Source organism: Adiantum capillus-veneris, chromosome 19, assembly GCF_014529385.1.
Source record: "Adiantum capillus-veneris isolate H3 chromosome 19, ASM1452938v2, whole genome shotgun sequence".
Lineage (NCBI taxonomy): Eukaryota > Viridiplantae > Streptophyta > Polypodiopsida > Polypodiales > Pteridaceae > Adiantum > Adiantum capillus-veneris.
In genome coordinates, this window is record NC_140949.1 from 102,169,503 (window position 1) to 102,196,139 (window position 26,637).

Below are 26,637 nucleotides of genomic sequence, written 5' to 3' on the forward strand. Positions count from 1 at the left end.
ATTATTGTGTGTATACCTGAAGAGTAAATTAGATTAAAGAGTTACTATGTAGGGTTAGTCAAGGGTGGGCAGTCTCACAAGCCTTTAGCCCAATAGTCCCCATTTTATGGCAGTAATACATGTACTTGGCTACCCAAGTCTGAGCTACCCAATAGTCTTAGATTAAAGAGTTACTATGTAGGGTTAGTCAAGGGTGGGCAGTCACAAGCCTTCACCCCAATAGTCCCCATTTTATGGCAGTAATACATGTACTTGGCTACCCAAGTCTGAGCCACAGTTAAGGATACATCAAGTTCCAGAGAGGACCAGGGCATCACATAAGTGGAGAAATCAAAAAAATAGTTTTAATTTCTTGATAATATGTTTGTTGTGAGTTCAAGAATTTAAAATCAAGTTGCAAAGATGCAAAATACATCTTTTGCATAGTTAGAGTTAAGCAATAGCAAATAAATGAGCAAGGGCATTAGTCCCAAAGCGTACAAAAAAATGCCACTATCTGCTATATATGAGTATTGAACTAGACATTCTATTGTCTCTCACTACGTGGAGGTGTTTGGTATGACAATACGGCATGTGCCCACTCCTCGTTTATCCTCCTATCGTGCTACTCCTCTCTGATGACAAGCTCAAGATCTCTCTCGATGTGAACCTCTTGCATTAATAAAAGTTAAGTTAAATTGATTGAAAATTGACAACTATTTTGAAAATTATTATCTTGAAAAGGTAACTCAAAGTTACAAATAATACTTACAAAAGGGTTTGTAGGTGGAATTGTGCTCTGTAGGACTCTGTATCCCTAGTACATTTCCATCTTGATATGTGTTGTGGTGGAGGCCAATCTTAATCTTTGGTTTGTAGAAAAAAGATCCAAAGTTTAGGGTTGTTCTCATTCGCATCATTTTAAAGACTATGCTATGAAAAATTATAAACATATACTTACAAAAGTGGCTATGAAGTCGTGTCTACCCATACGACCCAAGTGGGACGTGTAGTTGCTCCCCACCCTAGCCTCTTTTGCCTCCTAAATTGCATTATTGAAAATAAAATGATATTAAAGTTACATTATATGCAAATGCATATAAGTAATTTAAAGTCCAATTAGCATGAGCTTGTTGCAGGAATGCTACCCGTAACCACATCTTGCATCATCAAAAGTGGGTCCACAACTTCTCATGGAATCCCGTAGGTCTCTTATTTTCAAGGACCATAGGACCATAGCATACTTGTTGTTTGTGTTCACTACAAGAGGAAACAGTATATTATGCTAGTTTTATATTAAGTATCATTTGTTTTATATTAATAAGAAAAAATTGATATACTCTGTTAATTTTATATTAATTAACACTTTATACTAGTACTTTAGTCAAATGAACATGACATCTTTTTTTGTTGTACAGATTCAAATTCCTCTCATACACAATCACCTCCATATTATAGCCATGGACACCACAATCATACGATGAGACATGGAGAAGAGCCATTTGCACCTTCAGAGAGTGAACCTTCGTCTTATTATGAAGAGGATTGGATTCCATGTTGGTGAGATAGAAGTTGAGGCTTAAATCAAGGCTGTGACACCAGTGTTGTTCGCATAAGTCAGATTGGGGTGTTTATGCTCATGCACCAATGCCTGCACACCGAGATCGACCTATGATTAGTGTTCTCCATTCCAATTTTTATTTATTTGGATTCTTATAGATGGGTGTGTCAAAGTCTCTCGACCTTGAGAGTGAGACTTGTAGCGCTTATGTATTGCCAAATCATCTATTGTCTTTAGTACAGCATATAATTGCAAACACTATGCGGGATGCCATGGAGGATCAATTTCTAAGGATGGAGAGGTTTTTAGCTTTTGAGGTGCTCCTTACATGATAGCTCCTTTTAATCTTCCCGATAGAGAGTGTGGCTTATTCATTGCACAGAATCTACAAGTCCCACCACATTCAAAGGTGACCCTTACGTGTTTTTATTGGCCCATCTATGAATAGATCCTTGGCATCAATTGATGCATAGCATCGCCACTTATGGGTTTGTATCTCAATGTAACCTCCCTTTTAGATAGAGACATTACCCACACAAAAAGCCAAAGACTTTATGTAAATAGGAAACCATATATACATGGAAACATAGCCGATCTAATTAGTAGTAGTCGGGAAAGGAATGCAAGAACTAATTGCACATTTGTGGGATGTGAAAATGGACATTAAACAAATTACGTAAGCAAAGATATTCCAAGATACATTCTTGTAAATGCCAGTAGATCATTGCATACCGATGATGAATTATTAGTGAACTACAAATTTTGTGGGCCAAAAAGAGCACCTCCACCTCTACATTGAATATGTAAATGTATAAACATGAAACATGCACTTGTGGATTATGTATCAATTTTCTTTTAAATTTATATGTGTATATTTGATACAATTTAGTTTTTGCTTAATCAATTTGTTTCCTTCTTGATTGACAAACATTCTTTAAAAAAATTTAAGTTTGATTTTCATATTTGAATGCTTATAATCATACCTATGTGATAATTTTCAAACTATGATATTGAAAACAATGTGCATCTATCTTCACATGGCATCTCACATATGTCAATTGAGTGCATGAAACTCCTTCATAAGAGTGATCCAAATAGTTATGATAGATTGCAGAAACTATGTGTTTTGCATTTTGACAAAAACAATGATGTTTTCAATGATGATGATAGCATGGATGATTTTATTCATAATGGGTACAAAGAAAGTGAAGCATGTGATAAAGAAAGTTTTCTCAAAGTAAAAGCACTTGAGCACATCTATGAAGGTTCAAATTTGTCATGGTTAAGCACGAGTTTTCTTATTCTGAACCTCCAGTATTGTTATGCTTGGAGTAATGCATCCGTTTTAGCACTATTAAAGTAAATGCCTTCTCAATCGTCAATGTTAATTGCTTCTTTAAAAATGTTTTAATACTTATTGTATGTGGTGTTTGCTCAAAGTGTTGTAAGCTACTATCTCAAAAAATTTACCCTCAGACAATGTCCTTCCTACATCAAGACATGAGGTGAAAAAGATATTGAGCAAGCTTGGACTCAATTACAATACCATACATGCAAGTCTCATCGATTATATTTTGTACAGAGATGAATACAAAAATGAAGAGAAATAAGATACGAGCGGATAGACCTTTCATAAGGTGCTTCAACATTTTTTATTGGCACCCCGTATATAATATATATTTTTGAACCCCAAACTTAGCAAGGCTTATGGATTGGGGAGCAAAGAACGCAAATACACATGAGATTAAGAGAATTTTCTCAGATTGTCGTGCTTTCAAACATATCAATACAAAATGACAAAAATTTTGAAGAAGAACCATGACACATTAATAAGGGTGTTGGCTTGGATGGTGTGAATCCATTCTCCATGTGCTCAAGTACATAGTCTACTTAGCCAATAGTTCTAGTTATCTACTAACATATTGTAATTCTAGCTAATTACAATCTGCCACCCTTTATTTGCTTTAAAAAGAGAATTTACTTTTGTCTCTCATAATTCCAAGAAAACGTCGAGTTAAAAACATTAGCATATAGTTGGCATCTCAAATTGATGAATTCCAAGAGTTGTGGAGAGGCATAGATGTGCTTGATATGTCAAAATCAAAAAATGAAAGAAGATTTAGAGTTCTTAGAATTTTAGCATGGACTATACATGACCTATTGGGCTACGGATTCTGTGCCAGTACTGATTTGTGTTTAAGTAATGCATACGGATATTTTTTTAGTTTTTTTTTTATCATCATCATAAATATTTTACTAAGGATGTAGGGTGCTACACAAAGGCTATAAAGCTTGTCCCTCCTTAGGTGATTGGTTGAAATCTACATATAGTTGTTACCATATACATGTGGTAGTGATGTGTGTGAACACACTAGGACCGCCGGGGCATTTTTTCCCTCTTTAGGAGGTTTTTTCCCCCGTGCATTGTATATACGCCCATCACTCTAGGGCTATCTATCTTTCCATTGCACACTAAGTAACACACTCTCTATTGTGTGCCTTGAGCTTCCTTCGTCTTCTCCAAGCTGTGTGTGTTTCTCTACAACCCTAATTCCAACAATTGGTATCAGAGCAGGTCACGTCCTCCCGAGCTTAGTCGCCAACTGCTCCAGCACACGCCTGCTCACCTTCTCCGATTTCAGTGAGCTTTGGCGAGCGTTCACAGGTCGACATAAATTTTGGGTGAGCTTGAAGAGATCGGTCTGCTCAGAATTTTGATTTGGGCTCATTTCGACCTCCGTTTCCACTACAGGCAGTACTGCACAGGCTATTTTGTCATTTTGTGCAAAATTTTTGTCAGTGCCGTTTTCTGCATAACATGTGCCTTATAGTCTTCTACGGTTTGTGCTATATAGCAGAGGTTGTTCCCGCTCCGTTTCTCCTATTTTTGGGCAGTTTTCACATCAGGTGCAGCATTTACCATGGCTGACAACAACAACACGAATGTGTTCAAGATGTTTGCTGTTGAGGATAGGTTGGATGGGGACAACTACCCTATGTGGTCTTATATGATGCAACATGTTCTTGTGTCAAAGGGTGTCTGGAACATTGTGCAGGGCATTGATGTACGTCCTGGTTCTGAGGATGTAGGTGATGTTGAGGATGTTGCAGGTCTTGCTGCAAGGATTGCAGCTGTTAGAGTTGTTTTGCCTACGGCAGAACAAGCTCGTTGGGATGTTAAGGATGTGAAGGCTCATGCATTGATTGCGTTGTCTGTGAAGCGCACCATTGTTCCTCACATCCGTTCTGCAAAATCTGCAAAACAGGCTTGGGATATTTTAGCAGGTCTTTATGCAAGCCACAATGAGGCTAAAATTGCTTTACTGCGTAAAGAGCTGGAGTCGAAGATTATGCATGAGGAAGATGATATGGACACTTTCCTTGCTAGTGTCAAGGATATCAATGAGCATCTTATTTGTGCAGGTGAAGTCATTTCAGACAGTTCCCTTGTGCAGACGGTTCTTGATGCCTTACCAGATTCCTACCACACATTTGCTAGTACTTGGAAACTGATGACCCAAGGAAATCTTGAAGTTGTCAAGTTTGATGCATTATGCACATTGTTGTTGCAAGAGTCACTTTCTAGAAAAAACAGGACTAGGCAGCGTGCAGTTGAATAGGCCTTAATTGCTTCTCAAAGAAAGGGTGGTAACAGTAATGCAGCCACTTCTTATGGTTCTGCTGCGAGTGGCAAAAATTATGTTCCTAATGCTTCTGCTGGCAGTACTTCGTCTGGAAATTCTGGTGATAAGGGCAAAAAGAAGATGCATTGCCATTATTGTAAAGCCAATGATCACTTGATCAAGTCGTGTCCTAAGTTGAAGGCCAAAGAGGCTAAGAAGAAAGAGGGTGGTTCCACTGCAAATGCCGGTTTCACTACAAATGCAGCCATTGTTGAGTCTTCTGTGAAAGGAGACTGTGTTGCTGATGTTGATGCAGAATGGGCTTTTAGAGAAGAGTGCACTTACAATCTTGATGTCCATGATGCATGCTTGTCAGTTGCTACAGATTCACATGTGTGGTATTTCGACAGTGGTGCTACAAAGCACATTACCTCACATCGTGAATTGTTTACCTCTATCGAGTCTGTCCCTTATGGGAATTCAGTCACTTGTGCCAACAACGCCTCTTATCCCGTTTAAGGAGTTGGAAAGATTGTGCTCACTGCTGCTAATGGCAGTTCCTTAACACTTGTTGATGCACTTTATGTACCTGGGATCAAGAAGAATCTCTTGTCTGTATCCGCACTTGCTAGACTTGGACTTGTAATCAAATTTGTGGATGACAGATGTACAGTTCATGATCTCAGTTTTGGTGATGAAATTGTTGCATCTGGGCTTTTGTGCCGTGGGCTGTATAAGCTCACTTTGTATGACAAGTGTGGACAAAATTTTGCAAATGCTGTTGCAGATTCAAGGGCTATTTCAGATGCAAAACTTTGGCATGCACGTTTTGGTCATCTGAATTTTGACAATTTGCTGCGTTTGCAGAAATCTGATATGGTTGCTTCTTTGCCACCTCTTGAAGCACCTGTCAAACATGTTTGTGAAGGCTGTATTTTGGGTAAGATGCAGCGTTCTAAATTTCCAAACGATGGTTCAGTTCGGGCCACATGCAGGTTGCAGGTTGTGCATAGTGATGTTTGTGGGCCCATGCAAACTCCGTCCTTGGGCAATTACCTGTACTTCGTGACTTTCATTGATGATTACTCCAGGCATGCATGGGTATTTCCGCTTAAAGCGAAGTCCGAAGTTTTTATGTGCTTCAAACAATTTCTAGCTATGGCTGAAAATGTCTCGAAATGTACTATGGGCACCCTCCGTTCTGATCGAGGGGGGGAGTATATGTCTCATGAATTTAATGCATTTCTGGCTAGTCGTGGGATAAAACACCAATGTACAGTCCCTTATACACCTCAGCAAAATGGTGTTGCTGAGAGGAAAAACAGGTCACTGACGAAAATGGCACGATGTATGGTCAAAAGTCAAGCTTTACCGCATTCTTTTTGGCTTGAGGCCATCATGTGTGCCACTTATGTACTTAACAGGTGTCCTACAAAAGCTTTGCAGACTATTACTCCATATGAAGCATAGCATGATAGAAAAACTTCTATTGAGCACATACATGTTTTTGGCTATTTGGCATATGCTTTGGTGTCACAAGTGCAGCGCAGAAAATTGGATGATAAGGCTGTCAAATGTATTTTTGTTGGTTATAGTGCTGAAAGCAAAGGTTACAGGTTGTATCATCCGCAAACAAAACATATTCTGGTTTCTCGGGATGTAGTGTTTGTGGAAGATTCTGTTCAGTCCTTGCTGTCATGTACTAGAGATAGTAATGTAAGCTCACAGGACATTTATGACACTTTGTTGCCTCTTTTCAGTGGTGGAAATACGAATGTAAGTTCCAATGAGGCAAATGTACAGCCTATGGGGGTTTCTGAAAATGTTTTAGATCAGCCTATTACTGATGCAGATGTACATGATGTACTTGATGAGGAAAGGGCTGAAAATGAGCAGGCTAGAGGTATGCAAAAATGGCTGGTGCACACTTTGCGTGACAATAAATTGGATGCACCTTTTTCTAGTCGTACTCGTTCAGGCTCTCGCCATGCATCTTATGCATCAGATTGTTATGCTTTGGCTGTGTCTAGTTTACATGATGTTGAGGAGCCTCTGTCTTTTGATGAAGCACAGAATTCAAAAAATTGGATGGCTGCCATGCAATCAGAATATGATGCACTTATAGAGAATGACACATGGACTTTATGTGATTTGCCTCCTGGCAAAAAGGCCATTGGTACGAAGTGGGTTTACAAGTTGAAACACAAGCCGGATGGTGAGATTGATCGCCATAAGGCTCGACTTGTTGCAAAGGGTTATGCACAACAAAAAGGCATAGATTATGAAGAAACTTTTGCTCCCACTTGTCGTATGACTACTGTGCGTTTTCTATGTGCATTGGCAGCTCATTTTGGTTGGGATGTACATCAATCAGACATTGTTACTGCTTTCTTGAATGGTGACATATTTGAGGAAGTTTATGTAACGCAGCCTCGCGGTTTTGTCATAAAAGGACAAGAGGACAAAGTGTGCAAATGTAACAAGGCTTTGTATGGGTTGAAGCAATCTCCTTGTGCTTGGTATGATAAAGCTGATACTCATTTGGTCAAACAAGGCTTTCGTAACAATCCAACAGAAAGCACATTGTATGTAAAGCATGAGGGTGATGTATTTCTCATCGTGGTTCTTTATGTTGATGATTTGCTGATCACTCGACCAAATGAGAGACATATTGCTGAATTTAAGGCTGATTTGAATGCTACTTTCAAGATGAAAGATTTGGGGCTGTTGCATCATTATTTGGGCATACAGTTTAAGCAGTGTGATGGTGGTATTGCCTTGTGTCAGAAAAGTTACATAGAGACATTGCTATGTAAGTTTGGACTTGAGGATTGCAAACCTATTGCCACTCCCATGGAAACAGGTTTGAAGTTGAGTCTACATGATGCTGGCGATCCTGCTGATGTCACTCTTTACCAAACTTCTGTTGGCTACCTCATTTATGTATGCAACACGAGGCCGGATATTCAGTTTGCAGTCTCACAAGTTAGCAGATTTATGCATAGCCCAGGGTCTAAGCATTGGCAGGCTGTCAAGAGGATTTTTCGCTACCTTAGTGGCACTTTACATCTTGGCTTGTTTTATCCCAAGGGGGGATCATTTCCGCCAGACTTACATGCTTTTTCGGACTCAGATTGGGCTGGTTGTTTTAACACGCGAGTGTCCACATCAGGTTTTTGTTTCATGCTTGGAAGTTCATGTATATCATGGTTGAGCAAGAAGCAACCTACTGTGGCCACTTCGAGTTGTGAGGCTGAGTACAGGGCAGTCTTCACAGCTACGGTTGAGTGTGTATGGCTCAGACGCCTTATGGCTGATTTGGGTGTTGGACAGGACACTGCCAACACTATCTACACTGACAGTCAGAGCGCATTGGCAGTTGGGAGGAACCCAATTTTTCATGCTCGCACAAAGCACATTGAGGTGCATTACCACTATGTCAGGGAGACGCTCTCAGCAGGAGAGATCAGTGTGGCTTATGTGCCAACACAGGACAACCTTGCAGATCTTTTCACAAAGGCATTGTCTCGTGAGAAGCTTGAAGCTTTTCGCAAAGCTTTGGGCTTACTCCCCTTTGTGGACTGATTCTGTCCTCAGGGCATGGCACTTCCCTTTACTCATGTGCCAGCTCTCATTCACCGCATCACTCCAGGGGGGATTTGTTACCATATACATGTGGTAGTGATGTGTGTGAACACACTAGGACCCCCGGGGCATTTTTTCCCTCTTTAGGAGGTTTTTTCCCCCGTGCATTGTATATACGCCCATCACTCTAGGGCTATCTATCTTTCCATTGCACACTAAGTAACACACTCTCTATTGTGTGCCTTGAGCTTCCTTCGTCTTCTCCAAGGTGTGTGTGTTTCTCTGCAACCCTAATTCCAACAATAGTAAGCATCTCAAATAATATATATACCTTTGACATAAACAATTCTTGTCCTAAGATCACTTACTATGTCAAAGCAAACAAACTAAACATTCTAGTAAAAAGGTCAAGAATGGGCCAATATGGATGACACCTATGGAAATGTACCAGACATGGGTTGAAGGGCCCATCATTGATTCAAAGTCAAAGCTTGCAAGCGACGAATATGATCGTCGAATTTAAGGACGACCCGCTTTAACTCCCTCTATATCTGTATAATTTTGTTTGGACTATTGCAAGGATTTGAAGATCACTTATCTTCTTGATCCTATGTATATAATAAGAATTGTAGGCCACTCTTTGTGGAAACATCGTATTAGTATGAAGGACACGGAAGCAGTGTGAAATGACTTAAGATACTAAATAACAAACATAACTTGTGGCCCCATGTTGATGAAGAGAAGAGCAAAAAAGAATGCACCTGCACTATGGGTGCTTGCCTCCAAAGAGATTAACATGATTAATCACAGAATATGATCTATCCGCATACCCACAACATATGATACTACATTGAAGAACGTATTCACTATGGATGACACAAGCCTTTTCACAAACTTAAAGACACATGATTGGCATAATTTTTCGAGGTAACCCAATATTTTTTTATCACAACAGGTTGTTGTTCCAACCAAATGATAATTGATTTGATTATGGATTGAGAAAACTCCCCCTTGTTATTGTTGATAGTTGCTTAATGAGTGGTATCCGAGATGTTACCTATCATTTTGGGAAGCTAGCAAGGTATATTTATAACTCACGGACGTTTATATATGTGCTTCTAATAAACATTTAACACATTTTCTGTGTATTTTTTTTACACATGGATCGTGTATAAGGAGATTGATACAAGGTCATTAAGGCAAAAGAAAATGGAGTCTATTTAGTTGTTGTGCTTGGTAGACAAAGGGGTACCAACTTCTTTTTTTGATATTCCAACCCATGACTCATCCATCTTGTGGATGAGATGGAAATTATAGGTGTTGTTAGCACTCGTTGAATGTTTTGAGTTGAGAGATTCATGGGAGTTTTGAAGGGGTTTGTTCAACAAAGAGCGCGAATAAAGGGTTGAATGACCGAGGAATGGGTGCTTAAAGAGTGCATGTATTACCTTTTAGATTACCTTGAGCATGTTCACAAAGATACTCCTCGTAGATGGACAATAGAATAGTCTCTTGCACTTTTTAGATGATGTGTTATGTGGCAAGGACATTTTGCACAAGCTCACACTTGCAAGACACTTGATGTTAGGAGCAAGCTAACTCATATAACATTTTTCAAGAGCTTTTATTGTAAAAACACTTATTCTTTTGATGAATCAGGAATATTGTAGCTCCTATTTTTCAGGTGGATATTGTAGTCGATGAGCCGGGGCTATAAGCTTCTAGATTGTATCAACTTATCTTTAATTAGAGCTCCCAGATTATTAGTTTTTGACCACTTGGCTAAGGTATAAAGGCTAATTTTTGTAAGTTATTTTCAAGTTTTGGATAATAGAAACACGATGTGAGCTAACGACGCTCACTTCTCTCTTTCTCGCGCTTCTTACTCCCTTCTCGGTTGTCACATTGCAGTGCCATTTGTTACGTTGCAACCACACGTAAGAGCTCTACGCATTGACGTAAACATTTCATGATAAACTATAGCTTTTGGCATCGTCGACCGGCGGCCGAATTTCATTATAAGTAGGAATTTAAGCTACGAAATCACAAAATAAGCAGGCCGGTATTGGGGCATCATTGCTAAGCATTTAGATGCATTCGGGATCAAAAACAATTAGGTCAAAAACTCACTGCTATTAATAATCGTGATTTTTGCACTTCACCTAAAGGAGATTTGAGATCATAAGCATGTGTGCTTAGGTCTTATATACATGTCCTAGAAGTTCGTAACATTCGGATGTCGTTTGATGCTTTAACGGTCATGTTTTGTTTGCCGATTTAGCGACTAGCTTTTGATGACTTTGGTCATTTGAGTATAGCTTCTATTAGATGCGAGTTGTCTATTGTTTTCCAATAGATTGACACCCTCTTATAGCCTCTATGTACTAGTCGAGTTAGCTTCGTCCCATGGATTGATAATTATGTTTGTGGTTCTCAGTATGTCTGCAATAAGATAGGAGTGAAGTTAGAAACCCATCCCACATTTGGCATCGTTTTCGGGGATCGAATAGACCTAAACTAGAGAAAACACGACCGTTTTGTGTAGTTGTCCTTTAACTTCCTCTAGGTTCACCTAGAGTTAAACTTTCTCTTTAAAACCGCATAGCTTAAGATTGTCATCTTTTGTTGTGTAGAGGTAGCTTGGAAGTAGATTGTACTTGCTAAGTACCTTGTAGGATTGTAGGATTAGGTTAGGATTTTGAAAACGATTGATATAAGACAAGTATTAAGATCAAGGTCCAAAAAACCATAAAAACAAAAAGCAAGTGTTTGTGGACACTTTCCACAACCCCACTGCAATAGAACCTAGGAGTAGGGTAAGTAGAATCCGAGGTGGGATCTCAAAACATTGCTCACTCCAAAAGAATCAAATGTGAGTTTTTTTTGTGAAGTTGCAGAATTTCAGGTCTACGCCTTGAAACAACACCAAAAGACTGTCAACCACTGAATCCGGCTAGAGATTATGCTCTAAAAGTTGTATGAACCAGTGGGTACGCTTAAGGATACAATTGAGGTAAATTTTCAAGAGTTTGTAAAAACTCAGATTATTTACTTTTTCTTTAGATTTTAGGCCAAATTAAGTTTTGACTTGACTCGGAGGCTTAAAACAAGCCATAAAAAGATTTTCCATTGAAAAAATTGCAAAAAGTATTCATTTTAGACCAAAAGTAAATAATCACAATTATTTACTTTCAGCTCAAAATTGACCAAGGTTGATCCCAGAGACTCTATGTATGATTATCAACATCTTTTGTAAAGGCTCGTTGAATTTGGATCACAAAATAGACCAAAACCTTGAGAAAAGTTGAAATCTTTAATGTCAAGAACTTGAGTGTGACTTGGTAAATCCTGCTCAAACTTAGTGAAACTTGACTCAGAGGCTTAGATTGAATTGTGATGACCAGAAAGACGCAAAAATTTGTTAGAAGTAAATAATCATGATTATTCTTTTGTCCTATTTTCCAACTTTTTTGACCAACCCAGCATACCACCAATTTTATCATGTTGTATTAAGCACATATATCAAATTTGGTAAGATTTGGATCATTAAAGTGAAAATTGTTCCCAGATTTGAAAAGTCAGTCTACAGACACAAAATTGTTGACAAATTGAGTAAAATTTATCCAAACTTGGTGAAACTTGGCTAGGGAGCTTGAGTTGAGATGCTTAACCAGTTTTTATCAACATTTTTGCCAGTTATAAATAATTGTAATTATTTACATTTGTAGAATTGCATATTTTTTCACAATTGAGTATACCACAAGGACAAGCATATCAAGTAGACTCACAAATCAAATCCGATAAGATTTGGATCACAAAAGTGAGACTTGAGACAGATTCTCAAAAATTGGGACACTAAACAGTGATAACTTGGACAAATCTTATTCAAATTTAGTGAAACTTGTCCAGAGACCACAAGGTGATTACTTGGCAAAACAAGCCTAAAAAGTGTAAAAACTAAGAAAAGTAAATAATCTCGATTATTTACTATTGAGACCCAGAGACAGGATTTTGGACTTTTGAGCTTGTATAGTGTTAGAACAACATAATACAAGGCCACTAGTCAAGTTTGGGTTCCATGGGGTCCAAATTGGTACCTGTTAACTCAGTTTTCAGGTTGCAAATTAGTTCTTTAGCTCTTTGCAAGGTAAAATATGAAAAACTCAATTGTTGACTCACTTAGCTCAAGTTGAAGTGATATACATAGACCAATCTCAATAGTTAGCAAAAATTGTACAGTCTTTGTGAAAAAATGCTAACTTGATTAAAACTGACATAGGAATCAGGTTGTAGACAAAGAATTGAGAGCTTGACAGGAATTGCATTTAAGTCAAGAGGAAAAACAGATAACAAGTCAATACGATGGTAAGTACTCTATCCAAGGCTTAACCAATCTATATGAACCTTAGATCTCGTCGTATACTAGCAAATCCAAGGCATATTTGGAAAGATTGCTAGTAGAGTATCCATCGAAGAGAGTGTGAATCAAAGTGATCACTTGGACACTATCTTTGAAGAAGTCTCACACAACTATTCCAACTCAACATCTGAAATGTCTTCCTATTCGACTCATTCAGGAACTGGAACGACAGTGCGATAGAAGCACATACTCACCATTTATAAGACTAATGTCCATGGAGCTCAAGTTTACCTAGATCCTAATGAGGAGTATGCCATTCGCATTGATGACCATGACATAGAGTTTGAAGAGGAAATAAGGACAAACAAACAAGGAAAAAAGTATATGGATAAAAATGGGACTCGGTATTTAAAAGTTGAAAACCCTGACGTGATAGACAAATGGGGGTTAGAAGTGAATATGATAATTTTGGATATGGCAGCAAAAGAAGGTCCACCGACTTTAGAATTCGAGGGATACGATCAAGTTGATCTGAAACCTTTGAAATGGCTTAGTACGGATAATCCTAGGATCGGAGTCTATTGTTGGGAGAATAGGAATGTCAAATCTTTTATGGACTTCTCATTCCAAGTCGGGGCAGTTAACACCCATGAAGATCATCTATATCTTCAAAATCAAAGATAAGGGTTCAACAAATTTACCAACTTACCTTTTTAGAGATTGTTATAACAATAACTTTGCTATGATGAGTCTTGAGGATGTAGAGCATACCAAAAACCAAGGGTACTCTATAAGAGATTGGATATTGGGCCAAGGACCAAAAACCATTTCAAGAGAGGAACTCCACGAGAGATCTTTTGGGAGCAATGTTAAAAAACCCGAACCTACCTCATCACGAAGAAAATCGGGTAACACTAAAGCCAGTCCAGGGCTACATGAGTCACTATTTCCAACAGATTGGTTTGAAGGACTCGAGACGGGACTAACTGCCAGAAGAACTAGAGTTGAACCAAACAGACGTGCCAGGTCAGCTGATTTTCAAAAATGGATCAAAAAATACAATGGATCTGGGAATCCATATGACTACTTAGCAAGCTTCAAGCAAGTGCTAAGAGCATAAGCATATTTGATTTTCATACTTAATTTGAGGGATTTGGAAGGACTTTAGAAGGAAAAGCATTGACATGGTTCCAAAACATTCCACCAAGGTCAATCATGGACTTAAATACATTAGCTCAGGGATTTGTAGCTGCATGTTCCAAAACGGGGATCAAACATAATACAGTAGCTCAAATCTATGGCTTCAAATAGAAACAAAGTGAGTCAATTAGGGATTGTGCAACTAGGATGAAGCAATACATTGCAAGATGCCTAGAACTAGAAATGCCTGTAGAAGAAAGGTTAGAGTCATTGTTTGTAGAAGGATTGTTGAACAAAGAACTTCATGCTACACTATATAGCAAGAAGCATATGACCCTAGAAGAGTCTGTATTAGATGTTATTGGGAGACAATTGTGATCTTTTGAATGAAGAAGATGTCTCTAAGGATACTCATAGTGAGAAAACAACATCCTCAAAACCAACACAAGTGGGAACAGCTGCTTGCACCACCACTTACAGCCATAGAAGACATGCTCAAAAGGATGAAAGAAATGATAAATAACATCAAAAAGCACCTATGAGAGGACCAGAGCAAGGGATACCTCAATAGGGACAATTGATTAGGCTACAAAAATGGTGTGCTATTGAGGATAAATGGACCAATCATGAGACCAATCAGTATTATTATCAACCAAAGTACGATGGAAATGTTCAGTATGTGCCCATGAGCCACAAGGACAACCCATGTACAGATATCATCCTAATATGGCCCCAGCACAAAGGCCACCAATGGGTATGGAAAGACCACAACCAGTGTTGGCCAGCAACCTCCATATCCTGGACATAATGTAGTGCCTGTAAAGTACACGCATTCATGAGTCATAGATGAGCAAGCACTAGTGCTTGCTACACCCCATGTTGAGCCTAACCCATCCACATTAATGGTATAAGGGGAGTGGTATAATTCACATCCACCTCCAATGGAAGAACCTGTGACTTATGCTACACCAGAGCTTACATTGATGTACTATGTATCTAATCAAGGTGTTAGACCTCCTATGGTAAGACCCATGATTAAGCAAAGGACTGGAAACTGCCAAGAACATTAAGCCAATTGAAGCTTTTTGTACACAGTGTTGCAAAAAGGGTGGACACTTCCCTGAAGACTGTCCAAAAAATCCGTTCAACAAGGGAAAAGCAGTTGTAACTGTAGTCCAAGTGATGCCTAGTAGCTCTTTAGAAAGTGAACCTATTGTTCCAATCAAGGTAATCACTAGAGCCTAGGCTAAGAAAAAGAAACATAACTCCTCTGATGAATTAGAGAATACTAAAATTTCCTCTCAAAAGACCAAGAAAAGAAGAAGTCAAAGGTATGAGATGCAAAAACAGATACAAAAGGACGAAATTGAGAAAAAATCCAAGAAACTATTCCAAGAAAGAGTGAAAGAAATTGGGAGTGAAATCAAAGAAACCACAATGAAATCTGGAGGATCAATTTTGGTAGACAAAGTTTTTGAGCCAATTAATGTAGCCTTGGAAGCTTTCCAAGCAGGACTTAAAGCAGGCCAAAACATAAAAAACAAATGGAAAAACTATCCTTCTCCACACATGGAAGCAGCTAAGCTTGAAGCTTATCAAAATTTGGTAAGAATTACTCGAAAAATACTGGAAAATAAAAACCCAAACTTGAGAGTATAGCAAAACCCAAGGAGCTTGTGGTAGAAACCAATAAAGAAAAATCCAAAGTGGTGGTAGAACCCCCCCTTGAAACTAAAGAGTCAAAACTCATAGTGCATGACAGTGAAGATGCTTTAGATGGAATTCCGTTTGTGGAGGAAGATTGGCCACGATATTTATGGAAAAAAGTGAGAGAGATTAATGATGGGAGCACAAATTTAAAGTTAGCTCCTATAGAGGAAGTTTGGTTAGACAATCTACCTCCTGATATGGACAATGATATACATTCCTTATATGGGGACTGCGGATCTGAAGCATCAAGAATGTCTAAACAAATGACTCTAAGAACACTACCCTCATACTTAGGAGACAACGAAGACGAGTCCATATTTTGTAAAACCACTCAGATAAAAAGGACAGAACAGACCCTAGAGGTAGACAACATCCATTTATCATGTCTACACCCATTTAATGTACTCTTACCTTGGGAGAACTGTTAAAAATCAAACCATATTTATGAAATGATTTACAAAAAACTCTAGAGAAGGTGGGGATAATAGGGCTAATTGCAAAAAAATTGGGAAAATTGAAACACGAATTGGATAACAAAGAGATTAATTCCATCCCAATGAACAAAGTCGGAGAATACTACGAGGGGGAAGAAGAAAACACAACCCTTCCGGTGAGATATAATGATGTAGAAACCATGGCAATACTAGATAGTGGGGTAAGCATAGCCATAGCCACAAAAGCAGTATGGGAATCATAGGAAAAACCGGCCATTAGACAAACTTGAATGAAATTACAATTGGGGGATGGACACATCAAAAAACCCTTAGGACTACTTGAAAAAGTGATAGTTAGTTCTTGTGGAATTGCAACATACTTTTGCAATAGTGAACTTTGGGAAGAAACTTAACTATGAAATCATCTTGGGAAGGCCATTCATGTGGCAAGTTCAACTCATCCAGGACTGGGGAAACAATTACTTGTACTTGAAGCAAGTGGGATCAATCATAAGGGTTAATCTAAAAGATCACACTCATAGAGATGTCATGAAAACACACATACAAGAATTTGACTCAGTCTCTTTGGTTGAATCAAAGCTTCCGTTTTGGTTAAACAAAGATACGCCTATTTGGATGTGTGGAGCCTCAAAAAACGAGAGGAATGTATCTTAGAAGGGTTTGCACGGATGAAGCATATATACCTGAACCCTTTCCGGAGCATTTGTTTGAGCCATTTGAGTGGACTCAAATTTTGGCAACAATGGATGTGTTTGTGAATACGTCTATGCCAACTCAATTTTGCAATGAAGATGGCTATGACATAATTCACATACAATGATTTTGACCATTCACATTGAAGATGAGGTTCAGGAACCCAAGGACTTACTAAAATCTCAACAAGTCTTCTCAAACCTGTATTATGATGCTACTGACAAGTTTGAAAAACATTCAGCTACATCTGATGATTTGGGGTCAGAAAAAGAACATGTGAGAGCCAAACTACTCATAAACGGAGGAGAGGAAAAGTTTTTTGACTTTCCAAACCAAAAACCTAGGAAGCAAAAATGGTATAGAAGAAAAAGAGACACAAGAAACTTGAAATCTAGACCTATGCCATCAGTTTCTAGCAGCACATAGTTTTTGATGTAGATAGATGCACATGATTGTGTCAAAGACAAAATCACGGGTAAATATCCTTCAGACAACAAATAAGGAACATCAAAAACATCAAGGAAAACGAGAAAGGAAACTCAATCGAAACCTAAACACCAGGATGATGATTCATCCATGACCCAAGTTGAACTAAAGAAGAAATATCAAGAGTTAAAGAAAGCTCTAAAGGAGATGTATACCACTAAAATGGAAACAACAGAAGAAGAAAGTAAAGATGTAATGAGTGTTCCATCCCATTACAAGAAATATAATCTCCAAGACCAAAAGATCATAGTCAAACAACCTGTAAGGGAACTAAGAAAACAGGACGAGTCTTATGAAGGACCTGAAAATGCAAAGAAGATAGATCTAGCCAAACCAGGAGAAGAGCCTAGACCTGCCTACATTGCAAATGACTTGACTGCAGAAGAAGAAGAGCTTTTGCTAAGCTTACTAAAAGAGTACCATAATATTTTTGCTTGGTCTTATAAAGATCTCAACGGTGTTGATCCCAAAATCTGTCAAATACCATATCTATGAGAGATGATGCGAAACCAAGTAGACAACGTCCATATACTTATAATGAAACATTTGCCAGAAAGATCAAAGAAGAGATAAAAAAGCTCAAGAAAGCCGAATTCATTTATGAAATTGAACACACAGATTGGGTGTCTCCAATAGTGGTAGTACCCAAGAAAAATGGAATTAAGAGTGTGTGTCAATCTCAAAAAAGTGAGTGCAGCCACCATTAGAGACAACTACCCTCTTCCAATCACGGAGCATGTTTTAGAATGAGTCGCAGGAAAAGAAGCTTATAGCTTCTTAGACGGCTTTTCAGGGTATAATCAACTTTTTGGTTGATCCCAAAGATCAACATAAAATTGCCTTTGCAACTAAATGAGGAATCTCAAATCTCGAGCAAGATTTTCCGAGCAATCCCTAAAACGAGCAAGAGTGGACAAGGCACACTATGCAAAACAAAAACCAAACAGGAATTTTTAGATGACTTCAAACACAACCTAAAAAAAACTAAAACAAGATTACACCTAATTTTAATGGTAAAACATCCACAAATTTTTGACAGAAAAAACCCCTTGAACAAGGGTTTTGTAGATTGTTTCCTTTGATGGGTTAGAACAATTGGAACAATGGCATGTTGATATTCCTCTTCTTGGAACTAGTTGCCCTCAGATATTGGAAGCTCATTTCTACCACCATGGATCCTTGTTGGGAATAGTAGCACCATGATTCCAATGGATATAAATCTCCTATTCCTACCTCCCTACATGTAGGACCACGAGACTTACACTAAAAGAGTAAGGTTGTTGCCACTCGAACAAATCTCGTGAATAAGGAGAGTCTGGGAGCTTGAGCTTCTATTCAATTTTTCTTCTTCTTCTTCTCTTCTCTCTTGCTCTATGTCAAGCTATTGTGGGTAAACATACTATGCATTTAAAGTTACTCTGGAGAAAACAGAGGAAACTTGAAAATAATTCTGTTATTGCAATGAGGCTATTCTTTTGAGAAAATCCACATCATGGTATATATTAAAGTTTGGTTCACACCATTATAGGTAGCCTTCTATCGGGGGGAGTGGGAGTTAGTGGTGTTGCCAAAAGTGGTGGCGACAAACGTGTCAAGGGAGGTGGTAATGGTGGGGGATTACAAAGAATGCTTTGATAGAAGAGTACGCAAGGTTAATAAATCTACGACTCACAATTTTCTTATGACAACTTTGTCCACATGCTAGTTCTCTTTCACCTACCCATATCAATAGAAACCTAGGTTTAGTGTAATTCCACCTACAAATTTTAAGATTTATCTTCCAAATTCAAAGTAGAAGGTGAATAAACCTACAAATTTTAGATAAATTTAGTGTAAAACCTTCTCTTAAATTTTCCATGTTTATATGAGCACAACTCAAAGTTCCTAGACTGCTCGGGGTTCCTAGTTTGTTGAGTTGTCCGTCATGCCTCAACCCAGATTACTCACCCAGCGTGTGATGCCCCTATGCTGAATACACTTCTTAGAGACATGGTGTATGATTTTCATTGTACTCCTTTGAAATGCTTTTCCTAACGCGGCTTAGCCCTCCATTTTTGTTTGTATTATATCTATTGTTTGGGAGTTGTACGTCCATCAACGCCTCATAGCAATTCAAATGGATGGTAGTCTAGCATTGCATCTATCCTCTTGCAGAATGATGTGGCCCAAGCATCGATCCTTAGAACCCCATTAGGTGACCCCCTCCAAGGGGTAACTTCCAAGAGGTTGGTTGTGCTACAACAAACAACATTGTGCCACGTTGAGACTGTGTTGGCTAGGAAAGGTAAATCTCAAGGTCCCTAATCACTGACAAATTTGGTTTTGAAGGAATAGGAAACTCACAATAGATGAGTCAAGAAGGTATAAACAAAACCCTTCAAAAAATCTCTTTGAAAGAGACGTGAACTCTTTCACGTACGGGCAGGGACCAGTGCTCGAAAAAAACTTTGTTCTGAAAACTTGGCAAACCTACCTATGAGAATTTTAGCGGTAAACTGACTAAATTTGAAGGTTTTTACACCAAATGACACTAAATTTCTCTACATTTTGTAGGGTTTCTCACTTTCAAATTTAAAATTTAGAGGTAAATCTCAAAATTTGCAAGTGTGATAACACTAAACCTAGCTTTTTTTAAACCCCTCCCCCTCTCTTTCTCTCTCCTCGCTCCCTCTCAATCTCTTTATATAAAAAACTCTCTGAAAGAGCTCGCACTAGCGTAGACTTTTTTTTAAAAGAGATTGAGAGAGATGGAGGGAGGGGGAGAGAGAGAGAGAGAGAGAGAGAGAGAGAGAGAGAGGAGGAGGAGGAGGAGGAGGAGGAGGGGATCGTATATGGGCGAGGGAAGGCTCGAAGGGAAGAGGCTGAGGAGGCAAAGATCGTGCATGTTGTAGGATCAACATATCTATGCCGATGTGCGTCACGCGACCTTGTACTGTGTCACAAGTAGAGCTTCTCCATGTTGATGCATACAACCCGACCTAATATCTTGTCGCAACATCGTTTTGCGACTTGAGTAGGTTTTTCCCAACCCAATTAAGCATCTAGTGTGAAGAATCCTAGTGATTATTGGACTAAGCAAGGTAGGGCAGGGAGAGCACGCGCTCCTGCGAGGAAAGAGTTCAGAACTTCTGTTGGGGACGGGTAGAGGCAGCAAAAGGAGATCTCCGGATAGGCACTACTGCTAAATCACACTTCTCTCTCTGCTCGTCGGCTAGATCTTTAAGGTCTCTTGGGATAGTTGTTAAAACTCTCTTATTCTTCTTATTTTTCCCTTTGGAAACAACATAAAAGACACTGTAAGAGTCTCGGCAACAATGACCACTAGTCAAAGAAAGAGATGTGGAAAAATTGCAAAATGCAAACCCTTTTAGGCTTTCAATAGTCATGATTTCAAGAGTAAAGCAAAACCTCTATCTCATTACACAATCTCAAAGGTCCAAGGTTTCTATTTAAGTGCTATCGAGTCACATCTCTTAGCTAAATCTTGCTATGCTGCTCACTTCTTCGTCGACTTCTTGGTGGCCTTAGGGAAGCTACAGGGATGGCTCGTGCTACTTCAGTACTCAATCCTTGTGCGAAGCGCTCTTCCCACCTGGCACTTTTTGCTCACTGATAGCTTTTCCCTTAGCTCTACGGGCTTCAAACTGATCAGACAGTGTCTTCTCACGAGCCTTCTCAGCTTTAGACTTTTGAATACTCTCCATGAGCACGCGCTTATTTTTGAACACGTTACCCTTGACCTTCATATACATATCATGGTGCATATGCTTGTCAATCTTCTTAGCCTCCCGGTACTTTCTCAGCAACCGGCGAATCACTTGCATCTGTCTCAACCAGAGAACTTTAGAGGGTAGCCTGGCCTCCCTAGTTATACCCCGCCTCTTACCATATCCTGAATGACGGTCTTTCCTTTTAGCCTCCAAAGCACGCTTTGCTCTTGCCCGCGAGTGTATCTTAATCGGTTTCTGAATCACAAAGCCATCCTTGACCAGCTTTTTGATATTTTGTCTTGAATTGGCAATAGAGATTTCGTTGACCTCATTGGGATCAAGCCAGACGTTAATACCCACCTCCGCACGACAAAACCACCAAGAAGCGTAGCACCCTTAGCAACTCCATGTGAGCATCCGACCAACCTGGGCCTCCTTTCCCCTTGCACCTCACATGGAGCAGGCCTCTGAGCAGAGCACTCCCTCGTAGCTCTTGCTTATGTCACCAACAACCTAAGTGCAATTTGATAACAAGGCCGACAATGAAGGTCTAAAATGTCCTCCCTATACACGTGGGACTCAAGGCTAATAAATAGCAAAGCTACACAAAATAAATAGAAAAGGCACATAAACTATTGTAATTAGCGAGAATGCGGTAAATACGACGGTTTGCGTGTGGAGGGTGCAACCAGTCTGGATATGCCCCCACCCGCACAACTTCGACCCACTTTTTCAACCAGCATGCGATGATCCTGTCGGCAGCGTTTGACTTGATTCGAAGTCAACCGCCAAGTGTGGTGACGTTTCTGCTTGTGTGCTAGTTTCTGTGTGCTAGGAGATGGGTCCATCGCTCTGCTAGGGAGTCACCATATGCCACCATTAGCTAGCCATGAGGGTTACAATGAGGTTTTGTCTCTATATATACAAACTTCGCATGCGATGATCCCGTTGGCAGCGTTTGAGGGACACCATGGTCGCCCACTCTCACGAAATTCTAATGCAATGAATGGTCTTCTTCTTCTTCTTCTCCTCCCTCTCTCTCTCTCTTTGTCTCTCTCTCTCTCTCACACACTCTCTCTCAGTCAAAAAGAAACTCTTTGAAAGACCGCGCGCCGGCTCGCGCTCTTTCAGAGAGTTTCTTTTTTACTGTGAGAGAGAGAGAGTGTGTGTGTGTGTGTGTGTGAGAGAGAGAGAGAGAGGGGTCCAGAGTAGTACTGAGAAATCGCCATGATGCTATCAGGCTCTTGGCGATGCATACAACAGAGGCCAAAGAAAGAGCGATGAAGCGATGATAACCGTGGATGGCACATGCGCATTCTACAGATGGAGGCAGGCGACGGCAACTACGTGTGCTTATGCAGAGATGGGGGGGTTCTATCAAGACTGGGGGTCTCGCAATATTGTCGTTGCATTAAAGGATCAGTAGGGTGAGCGATGCCGGGGGTGTTGATTGTGACAGCTAAACTATTACTTTCTTTCCTCTCTATGAAGTAGCGAATCAAAATCAAACGTATTGTGTGCATGCTAAGAAAAATTGTCCTCGCTTCACTAATCGGTGTTCGTTCCTGCAGTTTGCATGTGTGCCGCCATGCCTCTCGCTCAGTTGTCTCTCACGAGCTGCAGTCCTTTGCACGCGACGCATTTCAACTGCAGACATTCAAAGCTTACAATCCTCAAGTAATTAAGGGTGTGGCTTCAGTGCAGCTAGCTTCTTGCGCTTTTAGCAGAGTGTGTGAGGGGATTAGTGGTAGACAGCTCAATGTCGATGGAAAGGCATTGGGGAATATTGCCACTAGTGCAAGTCATGGTCTGATGAGCCTTTGGCTTCAGTCACACTCCTCGTCCAGCTCTATTGATAATCTATTTGAAAATTTGATGGGACAAAAATTTGGGAACGATTTGCAGACAAACAGAAATATCTCTCATGACCGATTCAACACAGAATATGGTGTCCGCAAGAGTTGGTTAATGTGACGTAGCTCCATGGAGATGTAGCAGCATTGCAGTGGAAGTCAAGTAGTAAATCATGCAGGTGCAATTAGGAATCCAAAGCTAATTGGCCATCCAATATTAGGAAGAAGCAAGAGGCATGAGCAACAGCTTATACTACTATGATATGATTCCTGCAGCCACCAATATCTCAACTGACTACAAGCAGTAGTACTAGCAAGGCAAACTCACTGCCATAGACGTACCTGGATCTTTGAAGCAAATGTGCCTCCAAAAGTTTTTTGATCATACCAATGCAATTGTGAGGAATGATGTACATACATTGGAGAATTTTAGGGCTTGTCTCATTGTCTTGCAAGTGGCTCGATTATTAACCATGCTAAAAGTATGGTTTGATGGAACTCTCTTCTAAATGATCTTCTCACAAACAATCGGCCAAAGAGCGTATGATAAGGCCTATGATAATGGAACGGGAGTTCATACTTCAAAGTCTATATGATATGGGTTTGGACATATTCTTTTTCACATTCTTTTTGGGAATGCATCAGCTAGAATTTCAGTTAATGGTACTCTTGGAGATGTTATTCCATTGCATACATCCATAAGAAAAGGGTGCCCACTTTTTCCTTTGCTCTATGCTATCAAAGATGTTATGCAGTAGGGCAAACTCACTGCCATATACGTACCTGACTCTATGAAGCAAATGTGCCTCCAAAAGCTTGTTGATCATACCAATGCAATTGTGAGGAATGATGTACATGCAATGAAGAATTTAAGGGCTTGCCTCACTGTCTTGCAAGTGGCTCGATTATTAACCATGCTAAAAGTCTGGTTTGATGGGGTTGTCTGCTTTGTCTAAGCCATCTTTGACCAGAAGACTTAAACTGTTGCATTGGGGGAAAAAGCATGCCCATGCTGCGTACTGACTGGTGTTTTAGGTTGAGCAATTATGTGATAGTTTATAGTTTAGCTTCTTTTTTATGTGCCATATTTGTACGACAGACTAGTCAATCAGCATTGATGGAGTCATGCTGTAAATATCCACTTTCTAGCAAGAAAATTTGAATGATTGGAAGATCTAGACCAATTAAAATTGTGAGTGGAGGTCTAAATATTGAAATACTTAATAGGAGCTTTGGTTATGACTTGAAAAGTAATGGTGTTCCAAGGATCTTCTATCCTCTTGACTAAGAGAGAGAGAGAGAGAGAGAGAGAGGATCCTGCGAGGAAGTGTTCACCAAAACCTTTTGTAGGAACCAATGGAAAAAAGAACATCGGATATCTTAACAAAAAAAATGGATTTTTATTGAGTTTTACACTAAAATCCTCCAAATTTAGTCAGATTCCTTCAATGCCACCCTCAAAACTAGCGTGGAATTTTTTATTTTAGCCCTTAAAAATACACTTAAGGCATGGTTTTAAATGAATTTTTTTCCAATGATAGTGATATTGTTGAGAGAGAGAGAGAGAGATCTAAGCATTGTTCTTTCTGATGGATACAACCTTATCTCGAGCAGACACAAGCTCAAAACAAACTGAATTTAATGCAAACAAATTAGTATACAAAGTCACTGCAACGACCTTCCCTCTTGTTGAAACTATCGTTGCGGATTTGAAGAAGGCTCTAGTACCACCTTTTAGGGTATGGCATGGCTTTTATCTTCTTAGATTGGAGCCGAATTCGCCTTTTATAATTGGTGGCGGCACGAATATTCACATGACCAAAGATGTAAAGCATATTCTGATGATGATGTGCCCATTGTGTGGTGGATGCTATGGCCTTCCTAACATCTGCCATATTTTTTCAAACAATGATTCAAAATGGAAAGGAGCATCATCTTCAATCTTTGTGAAAGAAGTTGTTCAATTACAGCCTTGAAGTTTTCACATTGTGTGGTAAAAAGATCCTCAATATTTTATTTGTTTCCAACTAAATTTTTTCAATTATGATGATGTCTTTCTAGAAAATTTAAGGCATAGAACTCTATTAATTTTGATTGTTGTTTTTGTAAATTGATTAAAAAGGGCTTATATTGGCCATTTAAACAAAAACATGATTTTATTTAACAAAAGAAGTCTTTCATAATTAATGGTGTTTGTTGGACATGTGTCGTGTAAAAAGGGTGCCCTTGTATGAAGATCATAACCTTGTAGTATGGGCAGGGCAAGACGACATGGAAGGGACGATTGGTGTATAAATGAACTAATGAGGTGTTATAAATTGCTATCAAATTGATGTGGCTAAGAGGAGGAAGGATGCACATGCTCTCAAGTATAAATGACAATCAAGAACCAAAGTACTAGACAAGGGAGCACTTACCTTACAAAAAGAAACATAGGGTGACTTAAGCATTAAGTAAAGGTTTAGAGCTCTTATTAGTCTATCAATCTTACTTCATGCTCAAACATGTGAAGCCCAAGCGAGAAAAATGCAAGCCAAAGAAGAGTAGAAGCAGAGGAGATTACAGTTAGATAAATAGAGATTGAGCCACAAGATAATATTTTCAAATATTGTGTTACTTTTTTTAAAAGTAAACTTTGATCTTTTGGAATTTAAGAGATAGTCTATCCATTAAAAAATCTTTTTGTTGTAGTGCATCAATATATAACAAAAAATAAATATTTTGTTGATGATAAAATTTACTATATTGCATACAAACACTTGCTCGGGTTTGTTTTTGCTCGAAAAAACTCGCTCGGTGCGTGGTAAGACTCCAACTAAATGGGGTATTTTTGTCTATAGAGTCATGCCTTTTGGATTAACTAATGCTCTTGCCACCTTCCAAAGATTGATGAGCTCTGCTTTCAAAGAATATCTTAGAAATTTCTTGGAAGTATATATGGATGATTTATGTATACATTCATCAATCCGAGCTGATCATTTTGAACACCTCAAAAAGGTATTCAAGAAATGTAGACTCTATATGATTTGCTCAAATCCTGAAAAGTGCACATTTAAGGGTAGACAAGGAACCATTCTTGGATGTCTAAAAATGGCATAACAACCTATATGGATAAAATTCATGTTATTGTTGAATTGCTAGACCAACAACTGTCAAAGGGGTTCAAGCTTTCATGGGACATTGTGGATATTTTAGACGATTCATTTACATGTATGCTATAATCGCAAAACCCATGTATAGCCTGATTACACTCTTTGTATGGACTGATGAGTGTGAAGAATCCTTCATGAAGCTTAAGCAAGCTCTCACTTCAGCCCCAATACTGAAAGCACTAGATTGGAATAAGATATTCCATATACATGTTGATGCTTCCAATTTTGCCATTGGGTGTATATTAGCTCAACCAAAAGACAAAAAATTTGATTTTCCTATTTCTTATGCTAGTAGACAGTTGAATGTGGCAGAGAAAAACTATACAACCA

At 39.1% G+C, this 26,637-nt stretch overlaps 1 pseudogene; it reads right to left on the reverse strand.

Annotated features, from left to right (window-relative positions):
* Positions 1 to 21,069: 21,069 nt before the first annotated feature.
* Positions 21,070 to 22,150, reverse strand: LOC147434562 (large ribosomal subunit protein eL19y pseudogene; annotated as a pseudogene).
* Positions 22,151 to 26,637: the final 4,487 nt, after the last annotated feature.